The sequence below is a fragment of the Aphis gossypii genome, chromosome 3 (genome assembly GCF_020184175.1).
Source record: "Aphis gossypii isolate Hap1 chromosome 3, ASM2018417v2, whole genome shotgun sequence".
NCBI classification, from domain to species: Eukaryota; Metazoa; Arthropoda; class Insecta; order Hemiptera; family Aphididae; genus Aphis; species Aphis gossypii.
In genome coordinates this window covers 43,346,121-43,359,698 of record NC_065532.1, presented here as the reverse complement: position 1 = coordinate 43,359,698, position 13,578 = coordinate 43,346,121, and positions in this window count along the sequence as shown.

Below are 13,578 nucleotides of genomic sequence, written 5' to 3'. Positions count from 1 at the left end.
TCACAAAATTCGTCTTTTTGTTTTAATTTAATAATTAATTACCATAAACCTTCGAAATTTTCACAAAATAATAAAGTTTATATAATATAATAGAAATCTTCAAAATATTTTTGTTCTTTTAAGAAATTTAAAAAACATTTTAAAATAGTTTAGTTTTTTTCGATTTATGTTGATAAAATTACTTGTCAAAAACTATAAAATAAAATATTAATATTAAAAATATCTATTAAATATTATTTTATATAATAGTTTGAAGTTTAAATGTTTACGAAATATTTAACTAAAAATAACATTTTCCCCTCTAATAATTTTTAGTTATTTTATTTAATTTGAAAAATATTAATTCTTAAGGCTTTATAACTTAAAATCATTACGAATATTATTATTTTCTAAACAAAACTACATATTATAAACTATTTATACAATCATATCTCAAACCTATTCTATCCGTGCTAAAATATGTAAATACTTATAAGTTAAAACAGCAGTTACCTATGTCCTATATTATAATAATTAATAATATAATATACTAAATACTTATTTATACAAATGATGTTTTTAGCAAAAATTTATTCAACCTTCCGTTTAACTACCTGTAATAAACTAATGGAAGTATAAATTACTAATATTAATATAAATATGTTATAATATAATATTATATTACATTATATTATAATAGCCTTAGATGTAGAGACTGGCAAACTGTCTTTGCTCAGACTTGTTTTTTATATAATATTTTAAAATTAAATTCAAATTTAACACATCCATTACAATGACCTAGGTACTCAATGACGACCTATACTCGATATATTGCTTTATAGCAAAGTGACTTTCCCGGTTATTTATAATGATTATTTTCGTGTTTGAGAAACTGTCAGTTTACACAGTATACCAATACTCGGTGTTTATTTCCAACGTCATCATATTATTGTGTTCCACAATAAATTGCATTTTTTCTAAATTTTTCTACATATATTACAATATTGTAATATGTCCAGTAGTGAACTAATATACATAAATTAGACGTTTATACGAGTAAATAAGGGAATTAGCTAAATATGACTGTCTCACTAATGTACGGTACTAGTTACTACTCCACTAATACAAACTTTAAATACTAATATAAATAATAAAATATTTAGGGTTTAGTCGTTCAGTGTTCGACATATTTTATATACCAATGTGTTATAGACTATATGTAATATCAATATTCAATGGCGTAATTAAGAGGGATCAGAAGAGTTAGGCGCACCTGAGCTTATTCGCTAAGTGCTCCGAAGTAATACTTGATAGATTTAAACAAGTATTAACGCAATATGATATATTATATTATATAAAAATAATAATATTTTAACAATAATATTCCACCGACAACACTCAATTAAATAACAATATATAATATTTCTGTTTATTAATTCTACCTACCTCCACATTAGGACATAACATTAGTTATTTATTGAAAAATATTTCATTTGCTATAGTTGTTCTCAGTATTATATTATTGAGTTATTATACCATATAAATAATAATGTTATGGTGACTAGAAAAGAGAATTGTACCGACCGATGCATAAACGTAGACTAACTGGATACTGTACGGAAAGTAAAATTACAATTTTGTTAAATTCGCACCTCTGAATAACAAAATAATATTACATTACATTATTATTATTGTTATTATTATTACATATTTATTATATTACATATTAAGATGATTCATTAAAAAAAGTAACTCTCATTGTTTTCTTTAAAAATAGATTTATTCAAAATCTAACTTTTAGGTTTTTAGAAGATATAAGAACCATTTATAATAATTGAAGAATTTGAAAAATAAGATCTTTAAGCATACTTCTACTTAAAAATTCCAAAAATCAAAATTAAAATAAATAAATGTATAAGATATTAAAAAAATAAGAAATGCAGTAGTAAGTAATGAGTATATTACTAGTGAGTATAAAGTATAATATACTACACTGTATATTATAATCTGACTTAGGATTATAATAATACTGTATTATTATTATATTACAAAAACACACACACACACACGTTGTGGGTTTAAATTGTAATAGTACTAATAGTAATAACACGTGTCGCATAACAACCGTCGTTAGAATCTGCTGAGTCGTCATAGATAATTTTTACCTCCCGATCTTGGCGTTTCTAAACTTTGAATTTTAAACACTCGCATGTATGTGAAGGCGGTTAACACTCTTTACGTCACGACAACAATGGTACGATTGTTGCCCACCTGGACAAAATGGTTTACGGTAATGATATAGTATAAATATTGAACACTTTCAACAATTTTAACATGAAAACGAAAGTGAAATTTTTTCAAAAATCTATCATAAATTCTTAGGATTTTTAATACGTAGTTTCATTTATTTTTAGTAACAAACTGACTTAACCTATAAAAATTTTGAATTAGAAAAACAAATATTCTGTTTGATATAACAGTAAAATAATTTTGATCTCGAGAATACACCCGCGTTATTGTGTTCTATGTTGCACGATAAAGAGTGTACGTTTTTGCCATTTTAGTTTGCGAATTGCATCAGACTATGACTGAAGCTTGAGTATGCAGTAAACCAGCATAGAGTCGTAGAAAACTAACGAAACAAAATATATAAATCACAGACTTCTCCTTTCGATCCAAACACACGTACACTCACACACGAGCATACATCACATACATACAATATTGTGAACAAATTTGGTCCATTAATAATTATTACGAAAAAAAAAATGTCGATATCGATGGCGAGACATTGACACTCGGGCACAATAGGAGAGTTGCGTGAAAATGCGCAAGTATCCCTTTCCATCTCTTCCACTGCACTTCTCTCTCGCCCTGTCTTTCTATCCATCACTCTGACACCCTTTATGTATTATATAATATGTAAAATGTATATACATTTCTCGGTTTCTCTTTGGCCAATTGTAATCGAAAGCCCTGTAAATGTGATTCCCATTGTAGATGTGCATTTGCATTTATGTATAGGTATGCAAATTATTGTCTCGTACAACACTATAGTGCAACGTCGCATACTTAATAGTTAATACACATACTGTCGCTCTGCGCACAATATAATGTGAGTTTCTTCTATTAACTCACCACACTGCTGTCACATCTTTATTGCATGTGAGTGTATAAGCCACCCCAAAAATGGTTCTATCATAATTTTCCCGCTCCCTTCGGTCCGAACACTTTCGTCAGGTTAGAAGCGGCTTGCGACACTTAACGACAGCGGAAACATACAGCCTTAGGGAATAAATCTAAATCAAAATCGTCTAATGGAAAACGATATCAATATAAATAAAGCATATATTTTTAAATGTATTTTTTTTTTTTTTTTGTAATGATTTTAAAGCAATTTTATATTTTTCATTTCCTAAATCAAATAAACTTAAATATATACTTAAAACTCCGTATTATCTTTCGTTTTTTTATATTAGGTAATGGTTAAAATTGAATGCTACAGTTTGTTGATATTTTTAGATTATATTTCTTTTAAAACGTTTTCACTCACATATTAAATGAAAAATACCATAATAATTATTATTCGTTATAATTAATTCACTGTGTTTAACTTTAACCTAATTATTATGTACCTTCTAGTAAAATCAATTAGGTAACTTAATATTACGTACAAATGGTACAATTACCTTTCATATTTATATTAATAATGAATATGAAATATAAACAATAAAACAAAATATAAAATATACGTCAATGAAAGTACTTAGAAACAGTAAATCCCTTAATATCCCTTTGGTCTTACTATAAAGAAAAATATTATTCTTTTATTCTTTAAGCCTTAAGGTAATACTTATATTTATAAATTATTTCTTATATCAAAGTATTATATTGTTAAATATGATCTGAGATTTAAAATATTAAATCTGCCTATATACAAAACAAAAAAACGATTTTAAGGAACAAAATGTTTCAAAATGTGTGTTATCGTTCAAGCCTCATTAGACGTCCAAAATTATTCACATAAATCACGTGTATCTATTAAAATAAATTGTTCAGTCGTTTAGTCTTACAAATTACCTTGTCATATGGTACAAGTTGGAAAATTGGCAATGTTTTACGACCGTATATATTATGAAACAACGCCGGTTTTCGTAGTAGAACTTAAAGGCAATTTCCTATACCCACTAAAATAAACTAATCTACTTAGTTCTTATGTACGATTATAAACATTTCAAACAATACCGATTATTTTAATCCATAAATGTCATTATATTGGTCTTTAATCTTTTTTTATTTTCAATTTTATGATAATATAAAACTTAATCAAATATAATATTTATAATATATTACAAACATACAGAGCATTGTAATTATTCAGATACTACAAGTACTATAAATAATTCAAACTTCTAAAAAAACTAAGTTAATTTTTTCATGATTAATTATAATTATGTTAAAGTTAATTATAAACTATTAGCACAATTTTTAAAATTAGTTACAATAATAACTTTCTTAAAACTATATAATATGACTAAGCAAGTAACTAATAAATTATATTTCCCCGAAAAATAAATTTTAAATAAAATGTAACAAAACAAGTGTTAAAATTAAAATAATAATAACAAAACCATACTTTTTGGGGATTATTTTATTTATTTTTAAATTCTAAGTAAAACAAAAATAAATATTGGTTTTTAATAATATTTTTTTACACTATTTTGAATAAAAAGTTGCATTTTGCATCTTTATTCTCTATTGTACAAAAATTGAATCTGTAGAGTTCAATGAAATGATCACTTTTATCTTTCACTCTATTTGATGTAATTTTGTATACATTTTAAACTTAAAATAAAATTGTTTTAAATAATAATACTTTAAGATCTAAGTTCTAAGTTCTAATATATAAATTTAGTTATTTTATTTTTGCGCTGATAACCAGTAGAACAAATGTTATTAAAAAACTTAAACATTTTATTATAACTTAACTCGATATTTTCAAATTTTTCCTATTCTCTTTCCAAAAGAAACATTTTGCTATGTAATCACGACAAAAATATTTTAATAATTCTTGTTTCTTATGTAATATATTCTTCAACTATATTCTAATCACGTTTAACATGCATTGAGAATTAATTACTGTATATTATATTTAATTCGCACCTGTACTCTAAACTTACTGGAATGTTAATTATTTATAGATAAATGAAATATAAATATTTAATTAATTATTATTGTTTATTACCTATATTAAAATTTTATTTTATATTATTTTACTGATAGTTAATAATTAATATTTATAATAGTTACATAATTTTAATATTTAATTGCAGTTAATTACTTAACAATTTAAAAATTATTTACAACAGAAGTATTAAATTTAAATGTATAAAAGTATAAGCTTAAAATATATTACCAGTTTTAGAAATTAGAATTGTGAATGAAATTTAATACTGGGTTCTAACTATTAAACATTGTTTTGTAGTTTATAATTTACAATGCACTTTGAGTTGAAAATGGCTATGGATATAAAAATAAAATCGAATTAGATGTACAACTGTTTTGTGATAGTTTTAGGAATCGTAAAATAAACAATTATTGTAGTAATTTTTGGTTGTTCGTTTTGTTTTAAATCCATAATTCAGCGTATTAATAGTTTGCTACATTCAATACTTGTTTAGAATTGATAAAAAGTTTTTCTATAACGATTACGAAAACTTAGCTACTGCAAAGACCAACAGAACACTGAACGTGTAAAATGGGTGAAAACACGTATAAATCGGCTGGCGGTGTACTATAATAGAAACGAATGAAAGTGCGTATACAGCCGATCGGATAAAATTACTGTTGAAGAGAAATAAAACGGCTGACATTTACTGATATTAAAAAACAAATATACGTATATACTTATACATACACTATTATACTGATTAATTCGTTTAGGAATGAACACTCGTTATTCCGAAAAATATTAACTTTTATCGATTTTCCTTTATGAAAAATTGTATAAATACACTCATTGTATATCCCTTACTTCTTATCCGTCTTCAAATAGGTTAGTGATTCTATTCACGGGATACAAACCGAATATAGGGTGCTTGAGTATTACTCGTTCATAGACAAACGGACGTTTATCGTTGTTCGTTAAGTCGTGATTTTTACAAACATTTCCTCCGGCGAGTGTAGATAGATACCTACGTGGTTAAAATACGTATATTTAGTTTGTCGATAAAATCCTAAAAGCATCCATTCGGTGTGATCTCCGACTCCCAGTCCTTCGCATTTGGACTGGCATTGGATCGGATAATTCGTGCTGCACGGACGCGTGCATTGGTTTGATTCCTAACCAAACCAAAGAAATATGTCCAGAGATAAGTATTGTATCATAATAAAAATTGATAGAATTTATTGTGTAAATAAATGAAGACCACACGAAAAACCATAAATTAAGATATGGCATTCCATTAATCATTTTTAATCACTTTTATCAACGAAAAATTTAAAAAATGATTATAGCATTGTCTGTTTTTAATAATTTCCGCAAGTGTTTGTTTGTCTAAGCTTGAAATAAAAATATTACTGAAAATTTTAAAAATCGAACCATTCAATCCCGTAACATAATGTTCGAATAATTAACAAGTCAGTTACTAAATATCAGAGTTTAGACAAGATGCTGATAAAAGGAGGGTTTATAAAGAGCAAATGGATGTGTTTCGAAAGGGAAAAATACTGCAAGACACACGTGCATATTAAACTCATTTAATTACATTAGTACAGAGTATTTTCATATTATATTTTTAAATTATATATTCCTATAGGTAATAAAATACTCTTTACAAAAAAAAAAAAATATATGAATGTATATATTATATTAAAATCTTTTAAAGACGTAAATAATAATAATGATAAAGTAATAACTTAAAATAGCTATAAAATTATAATATATTGATAAGCATCATCATTTTTTTTTCCATTTATTCGTTCGTAGTTGAAATGTTACCGACAATCAATTGATCTCCCTACGCGTTATTTATACAGTGGATTATTAGTTTATGCCGTTTGGCGTTTTTCGCATCACCTTGGCCCTTGTAATATGATAATATTTCACCGTCGTCGTGAGGACGAGTTTCGGCCCAATCGCGTGCAGATGATCATCGCAAAAGGTCAAACCGAACAGCCTGCCGGAAATATTATGTACACGTCCGGTTAAGGGGTGTGCACAACGGCCAACCGATCAATCGCACACGTATATATTATAATATTATTATATTATGTTTATTGTGTTCTCGATCTGCGTGTAACGTTTGTCATAGCATTATTAATGATACGACAGTCATATTAATATATTATCGAGACGCGTCAAATGGGTTGGATTTACGACGTTGATATCGGAAATAATATTATCATTGGTCTAAAAAACAACTATACCGGCACCTCTGGTGGAATCGAGTCTGCCATAATAGTTATCTACATCGCATACATTCTAGTTTTTGTTTTTTTAACTCAAAACACAAAGGAAACCACTTTATCCTGTCGTACACACTAAATACGTCTTCTGTATTCCGGTCATTTGAAAAGTTAACATCATAATACAATATCACAAGTCAAGTATAGGTACCTATATATTATATAAATATCAGAGTCTTAGGCATTCGAACGGTTCGAGAGTTTTTGTTTAAAACTCTGTGACTATAGGATGTTAGGAGCGTTGGTCGTGAACAAGGATATTAAATCCGTCTACGGTCTTCTATGCACTAGAAAAATTTATCGTACTTGTTAAAGTTGCAAAATTCTGTCGTATACCAGACCTTCAGCCCATTTTACAACTTGCTTGTGTCATAAAGCGTGCAGATTCGGTAGGCGTAAAAATTCCTGCTGATTCGTTGTTTATTACATTTATTGAATTTTTATGCCAAACACGTATGGTATAACTGATGAGCAGTAGATATTAAAGGGCAAAGAAAATTATTTTATAGAACTGGAAATCAATATCAACTATCGATATCGTATCAAGCATTGTCCACGCAAAACTCAAAACTATCTCTTCGAATTAAAACTTTTAACACTTCAAAATCGTTCATTTCTACGGTAAAACAATATAATGTAGGCAATAGACAATAATACAATATAGTATATTATAATAATCAACGTATAATTAAATATTTTATCTTTTATGATAACATAATTATGATAGTTGTACAGGAAATATACCAAACACATTCGATTTAAAAAAAAAATCCAATTTTGTTTTAAAAATTTAGTCTGCATCTCATCACATCGAAGCAGTCCTTTTAATCTACCATAAATATTATATTAGGTATTATATGGTTATAATGGAATTAGTTGCCTGTATAAAGATACCACGGCGTGATATGTAGTTTTACAACAGATATGCTTGCGTAAAAAAAACGTTGCCTAATGGCGTGTAAAGTAGACCCGGACTATTAAACTGCAAGCCTTTGTTATAATAATAGTTTCAGGTACATTAATTCTACCTACAAACATTTCATCTGAAATTGGAGACGGTACACATTTTGTAATAATAATTAATATAATCGAAGGTAGAGTTTTTATGAAACGTTGCGCTTTAAATTGCTTAACGTCGACTCGATAAAACAACCATACAGGTAACTAGAATATTTAATTTTTTTTTGTAATTAAAAATGTTTGTTTTTTAAGTAGTTAGGTACGTATACCTACATAATTATTAAACTTCGAATCATATTTTAATAATAACTATTAATTTATTTATTTAAAACTTTTTACCATACGTTTAGTAGCTATGAACAAATATAACTGAAAAACTTAAAATTGAATATGCACTAAATCTGTATAATGTATATACATAAATATACACCAAGTAAATAAATTCATGGTTAATAAGTTATATAATATGTATTTTGTATATGCATATATATTTTTTAATTACCTAATACCTACACACAGTACTGTTATAAATACATTAAATAACTTGTTTGACGCGCAGAATATTCGTACAAGACTTAACCAAACAAAGTTTAGAGCTATAACTTCGGGGATAACTTATTTCTGCTTTTAGTTAAATTCACCATTGTTCATCCTTCCTCTAAATCCTTTATAAATCTACCCTATGCTTTCTTAGTCTGCGGTTTGTCAAATCGCTATTTTATTACCTATCTGTTCATATAGATGATAATTTTAAACCACTGAAACTCAATTTTATCAAATGTTTAAATAAATTGAATACATTTTATATTTTATATTCTGGTGATAACCACTCCAAAAATATAGTAATTTCTATTTTTTCCTAAAATGTATTTTATTTTTTATTTTTATTACCTCCCTTGACTTATAACAAGTGGTTAAACATTTAAAACTCAAAATAGCTTATTGATCTTAAGGTTGTAAGTAAATTTTCTTAGAATTATCGTCAACATTTCTTTTAAAAATATAAATACAACCTTTTTGAAAAAAAAATTAAACAATAGCCTTTGTTTGATAAAAAATAAAAATAAAGGTTAAATAAATACTTACTTAGAAGCCTCTTTTTTAAAGTTATTTAATATTTGATTATCGAAAAAATTAGAATACAAAGCAAATTCATAGGAATGGTTAAAAATTATAACTTATAAATGAAAGAAATAATATAATAAATAAAAACTATTTATTATATAAATTCTTGCCCATTGATATTATTCTTAATTGCTATACACACCTCATAAATTTTGAATTATTTTTATGACCACTATTACCTTGAATAGTTTAAAACTGTAATTCAAGTATTTTTAACTAAAATAATTAATTGCATTTAATCTATATTAAAAGGGTTCATTTCAAGTAATGTATATTATAGCCGTAAGTACTATAACTATACTTCTCATCAGATAAATTTTTTACGAAATTCAATTATTGGTCATTGTATATTTGTATAGGTAAATACATAAAAAGTAAACACGTTAAATAATACCTGATAAAATAAAATACAAAAAATAAAAAAATAAAAATGATACTATATTACTTAAGCTAATAAAAATTTAATAGCAAAATCTATTATAAATTTCTTATTACATTAGACAAATTTATCGCTATTGTAATGAATTTATTTATTTATTTATCGTATGGCATAGGTAAAGTAATGAATAAAATATTATATTATGTCTTTTGATATACTTTACTAGTATTACTAGTATGCGTAATGCACATCACAATAAAAGTATAAAGATTTTTTTTTTTTATTTAATGGGAGCTCAACCTACACACCTAAGCAATTCAATAATCATCACTTGATGCTTAATGAGAATAATAATATTATCATATAGCGTTATATAGATACTGCAAGATCGTTAAGAAAATACATATTTTTTAATTCATATTATTATTTAAACATAATGTTTAGGGTCGTCAATCGTGTAATATCAATTAACGTGTATACTGATTCCTGGATAAACGTTATAAAAATATTTTATTCGTAACTTTAAACATTTACTTTTGAACGATTTAAAATTCACGAGATATCACAATATTGCCATTATCGTGGAATAACTATACAGTAAATGTATACGACTAATATCATATTAGAATATTATATAGGTATGTGCGCAACTGCAAATTAAGAACACACCTGCATTGTTATCGTACAGGATCTTGTGTAGTACACACAAAATGATATACATTTCCTAGCAAATCCACGTACCTATACCATCCGCGTTTCGATTTCTTTTCCTTTATGCTCGGTGACTGTGTAGACGCGTTAATGTAATTCAAATCAACCTCTGACCCTTCTCTTCATTGTCGACGCGTGATTTATTACCCGCTATTTGCACATAATAAACGTACCTACAGATCAATTTCCAAAATATTATCTCCATTCTGTATAGATCATACTATTAGATAGTCAGTCTGTCACACGTGTATTACACCGGTCCGGCTGCACAACGCCATTACGACATAGGCTTCACGTCTTAGAGTGTAGTGACCTCTCCCTCGAGCGTCTGTAAAAAAAACCAATGGTTTTCCTATTATTCGATATTCCGTTGACTATTAATCACATTTCATACGTATTATACACATTGTCATCTTGTCAGATTTGCAAACATAACAATATGCAATATTAAAATCGTATGTCGTATTATAATTATTTCAATGTATTAAAATCTAAATAATGAAGCAATTATCGTTTTCTCTGAATGAAATTGTAATGTAAAAGGTGGTTTTGTAATTTTGTTGTCATACCTACTAATAAAAATGCACTCTTCTAATTATTGAACCAAGCTCCAAGTTAAATGTTTTGTATATTCACACGTTCCACTTAACATTATATAATATTTACTGTAACGTCAATATAATTGAAGTCAAGGACATTTTCATTTTTTGGTTGCTAGAAGACCAAATTTTTCTTGTATTAACTACAAATTACGACCATTTTAACTACCAAAAAAAATATTATTACTCAGTACTATTAATTTCCAATTGTTTTTTGAAAATTTCTTATTCAAAAATTGTAATTATTTTTCTGTTTTATGAAAATTGTATTTACTTATATCTGCAAGCGCTTTTTCTTTCAAATGGCAATTAATATTATGAAGTGAACGACAAAAGTAACAACATGATCATGTGTTTATATAGAGGATATTATGATGAAAAGGTTATTTCCATCCAAATATAAAGACAAGCTAATAGAAATACATTGATTTTAAATAAAAAATAAATTGAAACGATTCTTTGAGAGGAAAAAACATTGACATTTTAATCCAGCAGTTAGTTAGTTTTTTTGTTTTCGTTTTTAATTTGACAGAAAAAAAATAGCCCTCTGTAAAACAAACAACGAAATGAGTTATGGGATTTATTGATTCTAATTAAAAAAAAAAAAAAACAAAAAACAATGAAATGTATTGGTAATTGCCAATATAGTAAAACTCGGTGTAAATTTTACAACTATCGTTATAATATCATAAATATAGCCAATGATGTTTTAAAATAATTAAAATATAAACAATAATCAGACTCTATTTTCAAATTCAAAAACAAAAATATTATCATTGGTATTCATAAAATGGCTTAGACATGAATAACTCAAAAGTAAAATATAAAAGTTACTAGATTTGTGAGTTATAACTTTGATACAATTTCCCGTATTCATGATTTAGGACTTAAGGAGTATTACTATCAGATAATCTGAGTTTCACTGAACACATTAACTTAATTTGTAGTAAAGCTATTCAAAACTCGAGATTTACGAATCAAAATTGTATTACCTACTAATATTTAATTTATAATCGTATAGTCTACAACTTAATTAATAATTATTTATCTCATGTTGTATATAAATCTTTCCTAATATATTATTTATTTTATATTAAACGCATGCTGTAATTTTTATTGTCCTATATTACTATTATCTGTACTACGCATTAGTGTATTACTTTTTGAAGGGGTCTTATGAGAATAATTAATTAACATTGTAATTCCATCAACAAGAAATACGAGAACGAAATCTCGATAAAAATACAAATACAAATTTAATCGGATCAGTGGTTCCGGTAATGCTCAGTCGACCGCTATGGTACAAATGTAGCATATATCTAATAACTCATCGTCATAATGCGTATTATCTTCACCGTGCTTGACCTTGTATAACCTAATTTGTTTCCTATATTTAAACTTTAAAACGTAACTACCGAACTACTTGACGACTTTTAAAATATTTACATAAATCAATTCTAAAAAGTTGGCAATATATCTATAACAACGTAATTTATCTTCTTGGAAGTATGAAAATTGACGTATTCTTTTTTTATTTCAAGTGAGTTTAATAAACAAAAATATATTATTACAAGAAACCGCTGCAAGGTGGATCGGTTGCTGAGGTCATATACTACTATTGAATGAAATTTTATATGTATATCGTTCTTATATTTGTATACAATCATTAAAAAAAAAAAAAACCACGAATATAGATTTTTGCATTTTATAAACAAAGATTCCGAGGAAGAATCGTGGACGATCGTTCGGAGAAAGCACGGCGGAAGTACCGCTATATATTTACAACCATCGTGAGCATAGGCGATATAAATCGTGTATAGATTAGGTTAACAGTCAGGTTCAGTTAAGATGACAGAGTCCGCATTTCCGTTCATAAATATATATATAATGTATATGCCATACATATAATGTATAATGTATAAATTATAAAAAAATATGTATTATTATATAGATGACGATGATTATTATTATAGAATTTAATTGTTCCTAATTAATGTACATATCTGGAGTAAAATAACCATTTAAAAATAACTCGGATCAGTGTTAATTAAAAATTATTGAAGTGCTATCTTCTTTTTTTATAATTTTGTCAAAATAAAAATATAACCTAACCTTAAATACAGATACCTGATATGAAGGAAAATGGGTTAAGCTCATATATATCTTTAAAAAAAAGACACTTATAGATCACAGACCAAATTGTAGTCGTTACCTAATCTTTCGGGAAGCTTATTTCATAAATAACTGTCGATTCATTATAAAAAACCAACACGAATAAATATAAATCATCAAGTAAATTACAAAAAAAAAATGGTGGGTGTTTTACTTTAAATCATTTTACCAAAACTTGTGTTTCAT